Source organism: Callithrix jacchus, chromosome 10 (genome assembly GCF_049354715.1).
Source record: "Callithrix jacchus isolate 240 chromosome 10, calJac240_pri, whole genome shotgun sequence".
NCBI lineage: Eukaryota > Metazoa > Chordata > Mammalia > Primates > Cebidae > Callithrix > Callithrix jacchus.
In genome coordinates this window covers 91489355-91508089 of record NC_133511.1, presented here as the reverse complement: position 1 = coordinate 91508089, position 18735 = coordinate 91489355, and the positions used below count along the sequence as shown (strand labels likewise).

Here is an 18735-nt window from a genome sequence, read left to right as displayed (position 1 = left end):
CCAATTTGTGCTCACTTTCCAAAGCTGGAACAAAAGGAAAACACCTGGATCTGGGTGTTTTCTAAACTTCCTAAAGCTAAACCAAAAAAAAAAAACCATTCCCCTAGGCCTAGTAAGAGAATCAAATGCTATTCTCCCTATAGACCTCCCCATTCCACCAAGTCTCAGATGGAAAGAGAGAGTGCCTTAGATTAGCCACGTGCTAAGCAAGTACCATCCCTTCATCTGCATAGGGCACCTGTTCACCTCAGCCTTTAATTAGCCACAGACCAAATCATTTATCCAGATAAGGGATAACCAATGGGAACCTCAAAAGGAGTCTTAAAACCCAGAAAACTTTGTAACCTGGCGCTTGAGCCTCTTGCTGGATTCCACTCCCACCCTATGATTTCTCGCTTTAGTAAATCCCTGCTTTCACTGCTTCATTCCTGTGTTTCTTCCTTATTTACTTTGTGCATTTTGTCCAGTTCTTCTTCAAAACACCAGGAACCTGGACCACACTCACTCAAGGCCCTCCCTCCAGTAACAGCCTCACTTGTAGGGTAGGTTTGCTGAGCGTTGGAATATCTGCTAATGTTATGGGTGAGAAATGACATGTCAGTGTAGTTTTTATTTTCATTACTATTGTGGGGGAAGATGAATGTCTTTTTATAGATGTAAGAGCTATTTGTGTATCTATTTTGTGAATTGTCATTTAGATTGTTGCTTAATTTAAATTGTATTTTTGATTTTTAAATTTTTTTCCTTAAGTGGTATGAGCTTTTTTTGTGTGCTACAGAGATTATCCTCTATCATTGATCTATTTTGAAACATTTCCTCAATTTTCATTTATTTTTTGACATTATCTCCAGTGTTTTTCACTTTGCATAAGTAGTTAAATGTCATTGAATTTATTATATATTTCTTTCATTGATTTTTTTGAGTCGTAGTTTGTTCTCATCTTCAGATTAAAAAATAATTTGTTTTTTTTCTAGCAATGGCATAGCTTATTCTATTTTGTTTTTTTAGAGTTCTAATTTATTTGGAATTTACTTTTGTATATTTTACAAGATATTGGTTCAATTGTCTCTTTCAAAATTTCTGTCAGGTTGCCTACCACGAGTTATTAAAAAGTGTATTTTTCCTCAGTGATTTGAGATGCTTTTATCTTCTAGATTTCCGGATGTACTTCAGTGTTTTTGAACTGTCTCTTGTGTTCTATTTATTCATGTGCAGGTGGCAAAAGAGAAGTAGTTTTCATCAATTACTCAGTGACTATTAAAATTGCAAGTACTTTCGTTTGTGTCAGTCACTCAAACGTGAAAAGAGAGGCCAGTGGAAACTCTAGGAAATTACCTCTATAGAAACAGTTATTAACTCAAATCAATTAGTCTCAGTCTCAGTGTCATCTCTCTATGCTGCCTGTATATTTTGTAGACAGGGGAGACTTGTTGAAAGAGCCAATTGTTTAATTCACTTAGAATTTCAGTAGCATGCAAGAAGGAGCATTTATACGCTCAGTATCTGTCAGTCTGGTCTCTACAGTTCTTTTTTTTCCCCCACAATGGGAAGGTTATTTGGGTCTCTAATTGCTTTGATTTGTTCTTTGATATATCTAACTTGTATATAAAATGATATTTAGAAATGCTACATAAAATGATGTCAAATGGTGTTTCAAGAGGGAAGTAAATAGGATTTCACTCAAAGGATCTTTTACATACATTTTTTTTTTTTTTTTGAGAGGGAGTTTTGCTCTTGTTACCCAGGCTGGAGTGCAACGGCACAATCTTGGCTCACCGCAACCTCCGCCTCCTGGGTTCAGGCAATTCTCCTGCCTCAGCCTCCCGAGTAGCTGGGATTACAGGCACACGCCACCATGCCCAGCTAATTTTTTGTATTTTTAGTAGAGACAGGGTTTCACCATGTTGACCAGGATGGTCTCGATCTCTTGACCTCATGATCCACCGCCTTGGCCTCCCAAAGTGCTGGGATTACAGGTTTGAGCCACCACGCCTGGCCACATACATTTTTGTTAATCAACACATGGTGCTAGGTCATGTGACTTATGCCCTTACTGTATTCTTAGACACAAACACTAGGTCATGTGACTTAGGCCCTTTCTATATCCTTAGACACATTCTGTTGGAATAGCTTGTTGCTTTTTTTTTTTTTTTAAGACGGATTCTCCCTCTGTCACTCAGGCTGAAGTGCAGTGGTATGATCTCGGCTCACTGGAACCTCTGCCTCCTAGATTCAAACGATTCTCCTATCTCAGCCTCTCAAGTAGCTGTGTCACCATGCCCAGCCAATATTTTTGTATTTTTAGTAGAGATGGAGTTTCACCATGTTGGCCAGGCTGGTCTCAAATTCCTGAACTCAGTTGATCCACTTGCCTCAGCCTCCCAAAGTGATGGGATTACAGGCATGAGCTACCACGCCTGGCCACTTGTTAGGTTTCTTAAGTTCACATTAATTTATGTTTATGTTTGTTCTTGCTAATTTTAAGAAAGCTGAAAGTCTGATCAATTCAATTATTTTTTTGTTGTTGTCTTCAAATTTCTGTTACTCTATTATATATAGCAATACTATGATTTTAGAAAACAGGTATAATGAAAAATAATTACATTTGTTGAGTTCTGTACAATACTCTGCATTGAGGATGTTGACCTGGTTTAACCCCTGTATGGTAAATGCACCTGATAGCAATAATGAAAGTGTATTCTAAGAATGACTCTGTATGGCAGAGTCTTCTGAATGTGTGCTCCAAGCTAAGAAACCGGGAGTGGCCAGCCTGGAGATTTGTTCCTTTTCTGTGAGGAACATCTGAGCCCCTGACATGTCCCATGGAGAATGGGTCATATAGAAGATCAAGGGATTAAGTTCTGGTTTGACTCAAAGTTGATAGGTGTAGGTTGTTAGGGAATTGAGAATACTACATTAACTGCATGTCTTCTCCTGCCCAGTCCATCACCACTCGACTCTCTCCACTGTATGTAAGCCCCAAGTAAAGCCCCATGTCTCATTTGCTGTCTCTGAGTCTTTTCTTCAGCCTCTTGAATTAGGTGCCATCTCTACTAGAATCAATAGGGATTTGGCATAACAACTACTCTGCACACTAGGATGTTGACTATTATAATTGGTCTTGATAATGCTTTTTTTTTTCTTTTGTAGAGATGTGATCTCACTGTGTTGCCCAGGCTGATCTCAAATTCCTGGCCTCCAGCTATCCTCCTGTCTTGACCTCCCAAAGTGTTGGGTTTACAGGTATGTGTCACTGTGCCAGCTTGATATTATTTATAACAAAGCCTGCAAGATTTCTTTCCATTCAGAATTTTATAAAGACAATAGACTATTAATAATTGAATGCATACTGTGAGATGAGAATTATATACGTTATTCTAGACTGTCAACTTAGAACAAGATTCAGAAAACTATGCCTATAAACCAAATCCATTCATCTGCCTACTTTTGTAAATAGTTTTATTGGAACACAATAAAACTATTTGCAGTTTATTTACCTACTATCTATAGCTGCTTTTGCACTGCAAGGACTAAATTGAGTTGGTATGACATAGACCATATGGCTCTCAAAACCTGAAGTTCTTATTGTTGGGCCCTTTACAGAAAATGTTTGTTGATCCTGACTCAGAAGATACCATATATTGAAAATTATAAGTACTATAGAGTGATATTTAATGAATTATTTATGTCATGTAATAAAACTCTTTAAAACCTAATGGCTTAAAATGCTAATTTAGTGTTTTTTACTTTGTGGTTTGGTTGAGCATTTTCTGCTGCTTTCTCCTGAATCACCTGGTTTCACCTGTGTTCAGAATGTAATGGAGTTATATTCTGTTGGATAATACCATCTGCTAGAAAGTCCAAGGTGGCCTCATATGTGCTGACAGTTGGTGTTGACTTTCATGTAGAAGGGCTCAGTTCTCCTCTGAGTAGCTGATCATCAGTATGAAAGTCTGGATTCTTTACACATGGCTTAATGTTTTACGGGAATAAAGGCAGGAAAGAAACTGCATAAAACATTGCAATGAATATCTGTGAATGCCATCAGGGAGAAGCCAAGCCGTACTTATACTGCTTGTAGCACTTGACACAGCACTTTATATATGGCTTGTAGAAGGGAGAGAGGGATTGATCAAAATTATGGATCACAAAGCAGAGTTTGAAGAGAATGAGAATAATCATGACAATTTAAACCTCTAGACATTCCATTCCCTGATGTGTCTGAGGTGCCTATACAAGGCCTCTGACAAAACTGCTCCGTTTTGCCTGTTATGTCTCCTTTGTTAAGTGTTGATTAGAGAAGCATTGGATAACCTGGGGAGAAATGCCAAATGTGGGTGAAGGGGAGAAAGGAAGCAAAACAAGCTGCCATGTGTGTACCTACGCAACTGTCTTGCATGCTCTGCTCATGTACCCCAAAACCTAAAATGCAATCAAAAATAAAAAAATAAATAAAAAATAAAAAAAAAAGAGAAGCATTGTAGATGACAATCATTGTTTTGGCTAAATGTAGTGAACAATGAAAATAAAATTCTGTGTGCATGGTCAACATTAACATGTATGTTAACAAGGCACTCTGTGGGATGTAAATTTATAAAAGAATTTCTAACACCTGGGTTGTAACTTATTCTATGGAATTCAGCCATCTGGTAAACTAACTGTAATATGCCAGGCCCCCGACCTTCACAAGGATGAAGTGTTTCCTTTAAAGCCAGTGACTTATGAGTGCCTCTAACATTTACTTGAAAGGTCGATCAGTTTAAATTGTGCACTAAAGCAACAATCATAGTTGCTTCACTTCAGCCAATTTCTTTGGGTCAGGTATCCTAAATATTTTAAAAGTTAAGTATATTGTAGCATTCTCTCTAACTGGGGCAACCTCAGAGATAAAAATAATAAATATAGAAAGGTGAGAAAACAGGTCTGGAGAAACAAACTATATGCATAAATGAAATAACCTTTTATTTTAGAAAACAACTAAATTAAGACAAATGACATCATCTGTCTAAAGCTTTCAAATTATCATTTTTATTTTTACAGTATTTGGCATAGGAGAATTTTTAAAGTATCTGCATACATAGACATTCATTTTTTTTTTTTTTTTTTTTGAGACGGAGTTTCGCTCTTTTTACCCAGGCTGGAGTGCAATGGCGCGATCTCGGCTCACCGCAACCTCCGCCTCTTGGGTTCAGGCAATTCTCCTGCCTCAGCCTCCCGAGTAGCTGGGATTACAGGCAGGCGCCACCATGCCCAGCTAATTTTTTTTGTATCTTTAGTAGAGACGGGGTTTCACCATGTTGACCTGGATGGTCTCGATCTCTTAACCTCGTAATCCACCCGCCTCGGCCTCCCAAAGTGCTGGGATTACAGGCTTGAGCCACGGCGCCCGGCCGACATTCATTTTTTTAAATGAAGCTTGAAGTTAATTTTACTGGAGGTTGGCAATACTCAGCATCCTCTTTTTCATAATGCGTTTTAATACTATGCTTGTTTAAATGACTCTCTGTGCTTTCCAAATAACAACTTGACACGTGATTGCTTTTAGCATAGGTTGATTTTAGCATTCTTTGCAAGGGAACTGTAACAACCGTGCAAAATCAAGATTTGACAAAAACCCTTCATCTAAATTTCAGACTTCGCATGTTAAATTTAAAATCTTACATTAAAAATTTTATGAAGGTAAGAAAGTATTATTTAAACATTTTTCAGTCAAGATATTACCTTTTCCTTAATAAAAACCTATTAAGTACCTAGCATTCATTTTACAGGACCCTTTAATTGCTTTATTTATTTTGTCCTCACAACAATTTGAGGTAGGTCTTAATATTCTATTTGTACAAATAAAGAAGTAAATAACCTGCCCAAGTTAAGTGATAGCATCTGACATAGTTTGACTCTGTGTCCCCACTCAAATCTCATCTGGAATTGTAATCCCCATGTGTCAGAGGAGAGGCTTGCTGTGAGGTTGCTGAATTATGGGGGTGGACTTCCCCCTTGCTGCTCTCCTGATAGTGAGTGAGTTGTCACGAGATCTGACTGATTGAAATTGTGTGACAATTCCCCCTTTGCTCTTTCTATTCTACAACATGGTAAGGCATGCTTGCTTTCTCTTCACCTTCTGCCATGATTGTAAGTTTCATGTGGCCTCCCAGTCATGCTTCCTATTAAGCCTGTGGAGCTGAGTCAATTAAACATCTTTTCTTCATAAATTACCCATTTTCAATAGTTCATTTTAGCAGTGTGAGAGCACACTAATACAGAGTCAAAATTCAAAATCGGACCTCCCCTATTCTAAGGCCCACACTGTGTATGACCTACTGCCTAATTTCACTGTAATCATGAGTATAGCCATGTTATCCTAAATGAGGATATAATCTGAGAGTCAGTTAGAGGATTGCATATCTTTTTAAATATCATAGAATGATGATGTGGTTAACCAGAGACTTCTGAGGCATTTGTGATACTATAGAATAAGCAGCCTTTAAGTTTCAGAGGTAGAGCCTTTTGCCTTTACAATTTCATTATGTATCCTATGGCCTAAAATTATTCCACCTTCAGTTTTATTTATATCATTTTAAGTGTATGGTGCCACTAATAAATGGGCATTAGGTATAGATTATCTAACTATAAATCCCAGAGCTATCATTTACCAGCACATCAGTTATTTAGATATTGAGACCCCCAAATGCCAGGTTGAAGGCCACTTCAACTCTCTGAGGCTTAAGTTATTTGTAAAATAAAGATAATAATTGCACCAAACACTCACTGAGTTTTGGTTAAGGGAGCACTATATATGGAATTTGTTTTCACTAAGTATAATAATCCTTTTGTTGCTTTATTTCAAACCTCATTGTCATTTACCATAGTATGTCTATTCATTCTTAAGTAGTACTAGTTTTTGGTTTCTCCTGAGTCTTAGGAGCAAGTATGAAAACTGGAGAAGTGCATAAGCAAAAATGTTGAATCCCTGAGTGGTATTAAAAATTGGATAAGAAAAACTTTTACTGTGGTACCAAGATACTTACATTTATCAATTAAAATTGCCATTGTTAACTTATCTAGTACAAACAATATCTATACTTTCTTGCCAAAGCCAAACACAAAAGTAGGGGCCTCTACATCTCTTAAAGTTATGATGTCTGATTTGAAGTGACATTTGAAATAGATCCTGAAGAACATGAAAGTGGAAGGAAATGACTGCGTGCAAACCTGAAGTTGTTCGCTGAAACCTGATTGTGAGACCCCCAAATGCCAGGTTGAAGGCTTTGTATTTTTCCTGGGGAAATCGAAAAGCCATTTTTATAAGAGCTGTTTAACAGCAGTGTGGATTCTGTCTTGAAGACAGGGACTTATTGAATGACAGAGAGCAGTTGGGGATTTTGGAGTTGCTACTGGTGTGCAGTGATAGGGGTATGAACTCTTAGACTAATGTAAGAACCTATTGATAAATTTTTTCAGCAAAAATTTACAGAATAATTGGTATGTATCCATTATTATTTGGGATAAAGCAGCGGACAAAAAAGAAGGAAGAGAAAGGTGTGACAGATAATCATAAATGGGAGCTGTTACAATGGAGAGGTTTCAGGTCTGAATAACTGAGAACAAAATGCAAATTTCTTAAAGATAATTAAACAAATTCTAGGAGAAAGATGTGTTATGTTTATGTGGCAAACATGGTTTTGGATGAAAATTGTACATTGTGCATTTGGAGCTCTGGGTATAGAAAGACATTTTGTCTAAAATTATAATTTTTAAAGTTGTTTAAATTGAGTAAAAATTGAAATAGTAAAAATACAAGTAGCTACATAAAAATAAAACTGGAAGATCTGGCATGGATCTATGGGGAATGCCTTCATTTAGAGGGAGGGAAGAATTGAGGGAGTCTACATTAATTTGAGAAATAGCAGACGCAAGGCAGGAAGAGTTGGTGAGACAAAGCAGAAGAAAAGCTACTCTAATGTTGCTGAGTGCTACTGACTAGCTATGTTAACTTGCGTCTCTGAACCTGTTTATGCATCTGTATAATGAGCAAAGTAACACACATACATAAAATGTTATGAGGAATGAAAGAGACAGTGTGGTTGTTGGGTAAGAGTGCTGGTTCTGGAGCCTGATGGCCTGCAGGTTGTAATCCTGTCCCTTCCCCTCAGTGACTGTGAACACTGAACAGGGTGCCAATCTTGTCACTTCATTTCCTTCTTATTTGTTGAGGGAGAATGATAAAAATAATAGCCACCCTGTATAATTGTCCTGAGGCATATATGAAATAATACATGTTAAAGAGCTAAAACTTTCCTATAACACAGTAAAATATAAAGAAATATAGTTAGCTACTGTTAGATATATAGGGATTGCTATATACAGTGCTTAACACACTACTGGGCATATACTGCAGCTCAATGTGTGGTTGTTACTTATTTTCACTTAGAACAAAGAAGAACCCAATGATTTATAAATGGAAAAACATTAGTTTTTAACATAGAAATTTTTTAAGTTTTATAATAAAAGGGGAAAATATTTACTTAAGAAAACTAAAGATATAATTAAGATTTTGACAGCTTAAGAAAAAGAAAATTTGCAAAAGTAAAGGGGCTTGGTTGCCTGGACATGGAAATACTGGGCATTAAACAGGAAGACAATTGAGTAGGTTTTTTTTAATGATATGTTTTTCATTTATTCTATTCATATCTTTAAAACTTGATTTGGGAAGTGCATTAATAACTGAAGATTTTTAAAATTAATACTGTTAAATTGTTTTGCTGTGTCATTAGTGGCCAATATTATTTAATGCTAGTAATAACAGTGGTAATAATAGTAGTAATAATTATTTTCTAGTTCCGACTATTCAGATGCTTCACATATATTTTTTTCAATGGTTCTACTTACCAATCATTTAAACATTATTATAATTTTAAAATGTATATATTCTTAACTGTCATATAGGTATAAAGTTTACACATGTCAAACATTTCATTTCATCAATGAGAGAACTACTGGTTACAATAGATTTAAAAGAGAATTCATGTACCATGCATATTTAGTCAAATAAGGAATGTTGAAATGTATTTTAAAATAGATGCAAAACCAAAAAAGTCTCTCTTATATCTACAGATCGTTAATCAATTACATTCTAGCAGACTTAGTTGAATTTTTGTTATAAACCAAAAATAAAATTTGAAACCCTCCAACCAACTGAATAGACCCCTCTCAGCCAAGAGCATTCTAAATTAAACTGAAACATTAGTTCAGGCCATTATAGGAATGGACTATAGGCCTTGGTAGGAATAGATGGTAGGACATACCTCATTATCCCTTCCTCCCTTTGAAATTCAGGCACAGCTGACCAACGTCAACATTAAAACACATTTTTAAGACTGATAAATCAGATTTTGTAGCAATAAGATAGCAACATGACAGACAGAAGGCCCAATATATATTTCTTTGACATATTTTGAAATGTCCCTGCAAATCTTCTGAAAATCTACATTCTGTAGAGAATCCCCTTCCATATCTAGGTCTTTTTCCTTATCCAGAAGATAATTAACTAAAAGGTTGGCAGCATTTTAGGTCTGAAAAGAAACATCCATGTTTCTGGACTGAACCAGTGTACATCTTATATGTATTGTTTGATGTCTTATGTCTCTCTAAAATGTATAAAGCCAAGTTGACACCCGACCACTATGAGCACATGTTCTTGGGATCTCCTGGGACTGTGTCACAGGTTATGGTCCCTTATATTTGTCTCAGAATAAACCTCTTCACATATTTTGCAGAATTTGACTGTTTGTTAAAACTGTCATCAAGAATTCTTAATATACTTTCTGTAGGTTTTCTAAGTTATAGTGTTGTAAAGTAGCACAAAGACACTGAGAGATGAGGTCCCCCATTGAATAAGATATGCTAGACATGATTTATTTTCGTTGAAGATACCATAAAATCTTTTGGTTCATCTAAAATTATTTTACAATTTGTTCACATTTTACAGACTAAGAAACTAAACACAGAGAAGTGCTAGCTTAACCTGAATCCCACAGTGATAGAGTTTGAATGGGAATTAAGATGTTTGATTCCATGAACAATTCTTATATATAGGAAAGTAGTTCTCACCTATGCATCATTTTTTGCCCTAAGAGATACTTGGCAATTTCTGGAGGTGTTGGTAGTCACAACTTAAGTGTTCTCTAATAACTAAGGAGTAGAATCAAAAGATGCTGCTAAATATCAGAAGGGACTCAGTACAGTCCCCTGTAACAAAGAATCACTGAGCTCAAAATGTCAATAGTGCTCATGTGGAGAAAAGGTTTTTTTAGGGCATAGGTTTTTACAGCTCATACTGAAAACCACAATTCTTTTGCATTTCTAGTTATCACAAATAACACTTCTATTAAGTGAAATAAGACATTTGAAATAACAAATGCCAGCTAACGGTAAAGCTGTTAAAGCACTTGTGGGCTTTCTGTCCTCCATGCTTTCACATCATTTAAATATACACATTTTTCTTCGTGATATTCTCTTTATTATGTGTGCAAGCCCTGTGGAGAGTATGCAGTGCTGGAGGAGCTCTTTGCAGCAGCATGGGAAGAAGTCACAAAGGCACAGGCACCAAAGGGAATGCCATGCTGTTTTCAGAAATTTAGCTTTGAATAAGAAAAATACATGAAGCACAATAGGTGAGCCTGCCTTGTGTGATTTAGTAACACATCATTTAACACATTCTCTATACCAGAAGAGATTGGTAAAATTGCACAGACAGCTATCATAAAGAAAATATTATATGTAGACTTGATATTTAGCCCCTTCTGAAGACCTACAATGTGTTTTAATTTGTCAGTCTAGAACTATTACTTTAAGTGGAATACATTTGGTTAGTTTTACACCATTGATTTCTATTTGTTCTGAAAAATAAAGTTGTGATGTAACTTTATATTACTATTCTGTAAATGCTGTAAAGTTGCCAGGTACCTAAAGAGCATCTCTGCTTCTTTTTTCTATCTTGTTCTCCATGAAGGTATATTTCTAGTTTATGTCCCACGAAGATCCAACTCAGTCAATATCTAGAAATTTTTATTGTCCCTGATAGAAAAGTGACCATCACATAAGGATATTTACCACGTTTCAAGGTCATATCCTAGTATCATGTCTTGCTTTCCTTGCTTTCTTTCTCTCATCCCTGTAAATATCCTCCTTCAGAGATATTTGTGTCTCCCATCATGGCTTTCCCATCAGTGCCTGCTGTTTGCTAATAGCTACCTACATGACTCTGTGAACCCTGGCTATCCTAATTTTCAGGTTTCTTCAGCTTCTTAATTTCTCCTACAGCCTTGACTGCTCAGATGCCCATGCAACAAGTTGCCCCATCTACAATGATCCTAACTTTGTCTTTGGCAGAAACAGGAGAGCAAGGCTTGGCATTTTGAAGAAACAGTCCAGACTAGAGATAAGGGTGGCTTAAATGTACATTGTATAATGTAGGTAGCAAGAAATGATCAGAATCTGGATATATTTTGGTGAATCTGAATTTTGAATGCATTTTAGTGGTAGAGCCCATGTAACTTGAGTACAGATTGAATGTGGGAAATGAGAAAAAGAAAGATATCAAGAATGACTATAACATTTTTGTCCTGAACAAAGAGAATGAAATTGACATACATTGAGATTATAAAAATTTTTCTCTATCTACAATTTATTTTGTTATGCCTATGTCCTAGAAAGAATATTCAAATGTAATATCACCAATTACATCAATTATAGTTTTAAATTAACAGTTTATGAAAGTTAAATTGATATATATTTGAGAACAAGTAGGTGAAGGGGATTGATACATTAAATAGATACCTGATTTATATTTTGCATTTTTTTGTGTGTGGCCAAAACTTGTGAGATTCAGATAAAATATTTAGTAAAGGATAATTAAGTTCAACATTTTAAAAAGCCGATTCCCAGAACTGTTAATAAATATACACAGCAGCAGGAGCAATGAAGCAGCAGCAAAGAATGATTCAATGATTTGGAATCATTGCTTAAACTGCAAAAGTTTTCAAAGCCAGGATATATTAGCATATTTTGTAAATCTTGAAAAATGAGGTGTTATATGTGGCATTTCTGAAATATATTTATAGCACACTATATTAAAAAATCATGGGAGAAGTCCTTGGCAATAATGATCTATTTGATAATAACAAAAAGATGAAATATAGAATGTATATGGAACAAAATGGCAGAAAACAAAAATGGGATTGCTAGCATGACTTTCCATTGATATATAGTTGTATTATTTTAAAAGTCTTACAATGGTATGAGACCATTTTAATTCCATATTAAACAACTCATCATTATTACTAATATGAAAATTGAACAATTTTGGCATTTTTCTATGAAACATAGAAATGTGTTTTCTTTAACCATAGGAGTTGAGGACAGGAATATCTTTGTGAATTGTGGTGGAAAATTAAATTTCTTGGAGGAGTCTGTTTGGACAATGAAGAAATAGAACCTGTATCAGTTAAGCATTGAACTGCAAGAAATCAAAAGGACCATTCTGGTAGCTTAAACAGAAGAGGATTATTTTTCTTACATGGCAAAACTCTGAATGGAAGTCATTAGTATTCATTCAGCTACTCAGTGATGATGTTTGGGTCTCTGGCTTTTTTCTTCCACTCTGTTATAACTCAACAAGGACTAAAGTCTATGCTTTCTGATTCTACATTCAGTAATCTTTAGACTACAGTATCTCATTGACTCAGAGTGAAAGGGTCCCTTAGTGAGCTAATAGGTTTTAGGAAGTCATAAATCATTTTGCTTAGAAAAATAAAATGTGAACAAAATAACAAGTATGTGCACATACCATTTGCAAACCAAGGTTAATTCCTTCTTAGTGACCCATGATATCATTAGAGAGTTTGGAGAGGTGGAATTTGTTTTGTAAAAGTCTTTACTACCAAATCCTTATAAATCAATTTGGGAAATGTATATTCATTTTCTCCAGACAGATCTGATTTTAAGTTTTAAATATTCTATGTATTAGATGTATATAATTTTCCTTGGATTGTTTAATACCTCTGAAACTGTCTCTAAATTGGGAGTAATACATTTCAAGGGTAGTGTGAAGATTATTTTTTTATGTATTGAAACTGCAAATCAAATGACCCTACCTATCTTATTATGCTATGTTGACTATCTGAATACATGCTGCTGCTAATGGTGTTAACTGCTTCTTCATTGATAACAAAAAAACATAGACTGACAGATTGTTTTTTTTTTCTTGTTATTCCAAGACACTTTAAGATTTCTTGTCTTGCATGTTCTTCTCAAGCATTATCAATTCATAGCCAAGATTTCAAATAAAGATTCCCTTTATTTGAAACTGAGCAGGACTTTTTGAAGCCTCACCAAATAAAATACAGTGACAGAGATATTCCATGACTTTCACAACTGCATCATAAAAGGTGATACTGTTTGTTCATGGCACAGACCCTCTCTTGGGACACTCACCCTCGCAACTTATCTTTCAAGTAATAAGGAAGTCCAGAAAACACTTAGAGTAACCTATCTGTATTGCACATAAGGCCACAGTCAGCAGTCAGACTCAACTACCAGATGTGAGTGAGCAATGTTCTGATAATTTCAGTTCCAATCTTAGAGACAACCCAACGGTAGCTGAGTAGATTTAAAGAGAACCTGTTCTTATTGAGCCATGCCTAAATTGCAGCTTCATAAACACAATTATATTGCTGTTATTTTAAGCAAGCCACAACATTTTTCAATGGTTTATTACAGAAAACTGGAAGGGTGATACTATTCATCAAAATACTGGATAATGAATAACAAAATCCTTAGTACACAGCTGTCTTCATAACGCATTTTATTTTTAATTTGAAGGATTATGTTTTGTTTCAGTTAAATCATAAACTCTCTGAAGTAAGTAACTATGTATTTAAATATCATGGTTAGCTGTGATTCTGCCTTAGTTGGGGCTAGACTATGACCCCCCTTTGATAGCTGATATCAAACAGAGATTGAAACAGACCTTCCTGTAGGAATTGAAACCTTACGACAGGTGTCACATCTAAATTCAGCATCATTTTAAAACACAATAATAACATGATTTGGTAGGAGCCAATTTCCTTTTTTGCATTTTCATACTTAGACAAATTAATTTTTAAAATAATATATAATGTGATGTGAAATTCATGCTTCTTTAAGTTTTATATAAGAAGACTTTAAAAACCACAGATTTTCTCTAATTTCTTCTCTTGGGTAAGCATGAAACTATTTTACATGTATTTCAAAAAATAATTTAAAGTCTTAAACTATTATTTTTCATTTAACCAAAACATCCCTTAATGGAATTTAACCTTTCATCTTCGAAGTATTTCTGTAAGAAAGTGTCTTCATAATACAATGTTAGAGCTGAAAAAAAAATGCTATATAAAAGGGTCTAATCACCATTACTTAAGGGAAAGAAAACCTTCTTAAAGAAAGAATCTTATTCCAATCATTGTAATTACCATTGGTAGTGTATTTATCTTAGGCTCTGTTTGGTGCTATGGAGCTTCAAAAATTATCTCCAATCCTCAATGAAAAATTATCAGTTTAGTATTACTTTGTTCCTTTTATATAGAGAGGTACTCAGAACATTTAACTCACCTGCTGTTATATAATTAGTAAATGGCAGAATCAGACATATGATCGTATTCTTTTATACAACTAAAAATATAAAACAGATGCATCAATATAAATCTAAGTCTAATCTTTAACAGAGAACACAACATGTCTTCCTTCCTAGTTGCAAGCCACATAAAACCTTTTTTAAAATTTGTACAGTTCAAAAAATACCACACCTGTCTTCCAAAATGTGTAAATACAACATGTTTATATCCTGTGGATCTGTTTCATACTCTGTCTGAGTTGGAAACTGAAACTGAAGTATTATTTCCAGATCATTATAAAACATATTTTACTAAGCTCTTTTAATAATACAGAGAACATCAAGCACCTGTAATCTCTTGAAATAAGAGATATATTGGCTTTCCAGGAAGACAATTCACTGAACTAAGTGATGGCTAAGAGGTCTCCACTTAGCCTCCACTTAGATGAAAGATGAAAAACAAACTCATCTGTCCTTTCATTAAGTGAGATGTCATGAGCTGCTTAAGGCCATTCAGAAAACAAGAATATCCTGGAAGCTATCTGAAAAGAAGTCTGTTTCCTCTCTGCACTCTACTCTTGTTTATTTGGTCCTACTGAGTTGGGTGGTATTATTATGAAAGCAAACACAATTTATTACTGACGATTTTTTATATTGCTCACTAAGGGCAAATGTTAAGGTACTAGGAAATCTAATTCCATATTCTCCAAAATGCCTGAAGCTAAACTTATGATTGATTCTTTTGATTATCACCAAAGATGTATTTTTTAATATTTCTTCCAACATGTACCAAAATAAGTAGAGAAAATGGTTTCAGAAAACAAAACAAAAAAAATACACACAAATAATACAGCCTCATTGATTCTGAGAACTAAATATTGATATTACTTTTATAGTTTTTTAAAATGTTTAATAAATTATTTTGTAATAAAACTACATCAATAACAGACTAATATTAAGATTTTTAGATAAAAAATTTTGCTGATATTTAAACATGGATGTAAAATATTCATTGTTTTCTAATACAGTTTTAAATAACAAACTGAGAGCTCAAGCTATGAAATCCATATGATTCAGGAAAGACTGATTAGTAGTAATCAAGGTACAAGTAATACTTACTGCATCTCTAAGAACAGTGAGAGTCCTTGTAGTTTTAAATAAATCTTTTCTCTCAAGGCTTCTAGGATGTAACTACTACAAACCATCTGACTCCTTGCTCAATAATTTTATTTTATTTTGTCAATGAAGTAGTCAGTTAAACATTGGGAAGAAATTTTTTCAATAGTAAAACTGAATGATCTGTTTTCCATTCCTCAAAAATGTATTTCAGAACACAAAGAATGGTGCATTAACACACTCATATGAAGCTCTTATTGCTGTATATTTCCCAAGAAGAAAGAAGAGGGTTTCTCTCTCATCCCTTTAGACTATTTCCTGACAAAGCCCACTGGAACTTACTATTCATGCATTTATTTGACATATTTATTATACATCCCTATGTGCCTGGATCTGATTTGGTTTCTTCTCAAATCAATAACTTCTATTTGGAGTGCCCCAGGGCTTAGTCCTTGGACATTTTCCTAACTGCACCCACTCTGAAGGTGATCTCTGTGAATACTATTTATGGTTAATCAATACAAATGCACATTTAATGCCCATTCTTCTTGACAGATTTCCAGACATGCATAGGTAACTGCCCATTCTTAGTGGTATTATATTTTGTCACCTGGGCTAAACTGAAATTATGTCTTCAAAATTATTTTTCCCAGTTTTCTTTTTCCAGGTTAGTGTTGGTAAAATAGAAATCTGTGAGAACTGGATAGTGAAAGGAAACAATAGTCATTGTTATATCTTCGAGTATTCTAAGATATATATGCAGTTGCTTACTCCTTACTTTGTGTTTTGATTTCAGTGGTTTCAGTATACTAGTAGTCTAACTATACTAAACAGAAAATTCCAAAAATAAATTTGTACATTTTAAACTGTGTGCTGTTCTGAATAGTATGATGAACTCTCATGTTGTCCTGCTCCTTCTTGCTTGAGATGTGAATCAACCCTTTTTCCCCCATATTCATGCTGTCTACGCTATCTGCTCTTTCATCACTTAGTAGCTGTCTTGGTTATCAGATTAACAGTTGGGACATGGCAGCTTTTGTGTTCAATCTAACCCTTATTTTACTTAACGGCCCCAAAGCTTGAGAGTAGTGATGCTGACAGTTCGAATATGACAATAATAAGCTCTAAAGTGTTGCTTTTAAGTGAAGAGGTGAAAGTTCTCCACTTAATAAGGAAAGAATAAAAAATCATATGCTGAGTTTGCTAAACTCTATTGTAAGAATGAATCTTCTATCCATGAAATTTTAATGAAGGAAAAAGAAGTTTGTGCCAGTTTTGCTGTTGTACTATAAACTGCAGTGGGCCACAGTGCATGATAAATGCTTAGTTAAGATGAAAAGACATTACATTTGTGAATGAAAGATGTGGACAGAAAATGTGTTTCAATTCACAGCAACTTGCAACAGATAGCACTGAGTCTATATGAAAGTTTTCAGCAAGTGATCCACCAAAGTGAGTACACCAAGCCGTCTTGTAGGTAAGCTATGATTACACAGATTTAGAAGCACAGATAGTCAGTATTGCTTAATGCTATATCACAATGCCTGCAACATTCTCCTCACTTCATATCATCATGTAAGCATTGTATCATCTCACATCACAAGAAGAGGGGTGAGTACAGTAAATAAGATTCTGAGATAGAGATTACATTCACATAACTTTTATTACAGTATATTAGAATTGTCCTATTATTAGTTATTGTCATTGAAAGTAATGACAAGAACAGCAATTCCTTTTTTCTTTTTTTTTTTTTAACTTTAAGTTTCAGGATACATGTACAGAATTTGTTACATATGTGTACATGTGCCATGTTGGTTTGTTACATTGCAAGTTTGTTAAATATGTGTACATGTGCCATGGTGGTTTTCTGCCCCTATCAACCCATCATCTAAGTTTTAAGTCCTGCATGCATTCAGTATTTGGTCCTAATGCTCTTCATCCCCTTGCCTCCCACCCTGTGACAGTCCCTGCTATGTGTTGTTTCCCTCTGTGTCCATGTGTTCCTATTGTTCAACTCCCACTTATGGATGAGAACATGCAGTGTTTGACTTTCTATTCTTGTGTTAGTTTGCTGAGGATGATGGCTTCCAGCTTCCTCCATGTCCCTGCAAAGGGCATGGTCTAATTCTCTTCTGTGGCTACATAGTATTCCATGGTGTATATGTACCACATTTTCTTCATCCAGTCTATCAGTGATGGGCATTTGCATTGGTTCCATGTCTTTGCTATTGTAAATAGTGCAAAACAGCAATTACTTTTTTACTAACCTAATATTTATCTTAACTCTCATATTCTTGTCTATTAGAGTTTAAGTTTCATGAGGGCAGTGTTATTGGCTAGTTTGTTTATGCACAGTTCTCTGACATATAATAGGCACTCAGAAAATATTTCTTGGTTGAAGGAAAGAGTCCTAATTTTAACATTAATTGCCTAAAATTTTACGAAATGCATAGATAATTCTTCCCTATATCAGAGTAATTCTATAATGAACTGTTTCTATTGTGTGTTAGACCCATAAACATACCTATGTCTACTTCATCTGTTAGGATGAACCATATATGTTTGCCAACATTATTTTTTCTGACCAAATAGTAATTTTATTTGGGCATTTTATATGGGTTAATCTGTGTGTAAAATGAGATCCAGGAAAAATGAACAATAATCTGGAGAAACCTGATTGATTTCTCCTTTGACTGTCTAAGGATTCATAAGGTTTGGGAGTATAATTCCCATAGTCTATACTTATTTGTGTAACTGCCAGTAACTTAATTTTTTTAAAAAATGAACTATCAATCATCCCGTAACCTAACTACACAGGATTAAACTGTTCCTCTGTAATTATATGTAAGTTAAATATTAGCATGGATAGCTTATTAGTAAAAAGCTGTGGACTCCACTATGATTTTGCACCATCATAAAAGATAATCATTTAATGATGACTTTTTAATTATAAAACTACAAAAAGAATACTG

At 34.8% G+C, this 18735-nt stretch overlaps 1 long non-coding RNA gene across 1 annotated transcript in view; it reads left to right on the top strand.

The window, feature by feature from the left end:
* LOC118145469 (uncharacterized) overlaps positions 1 to 18735 on the top strand; it is a 156534-nt gene that overhangs the window by 34035 nt on the left and 103764 nt on the right. Inside the window, exon 4 of the long non-coding RNA XR_008475196.2 lies at positions 3151 to 3243. This is a non-coding gene — a long non-coding RNA (uncharacterized LOC118145469). The remainder of the gene's footprint in view (positions 1 to 3150; positions 3244 to 18735) is intronic.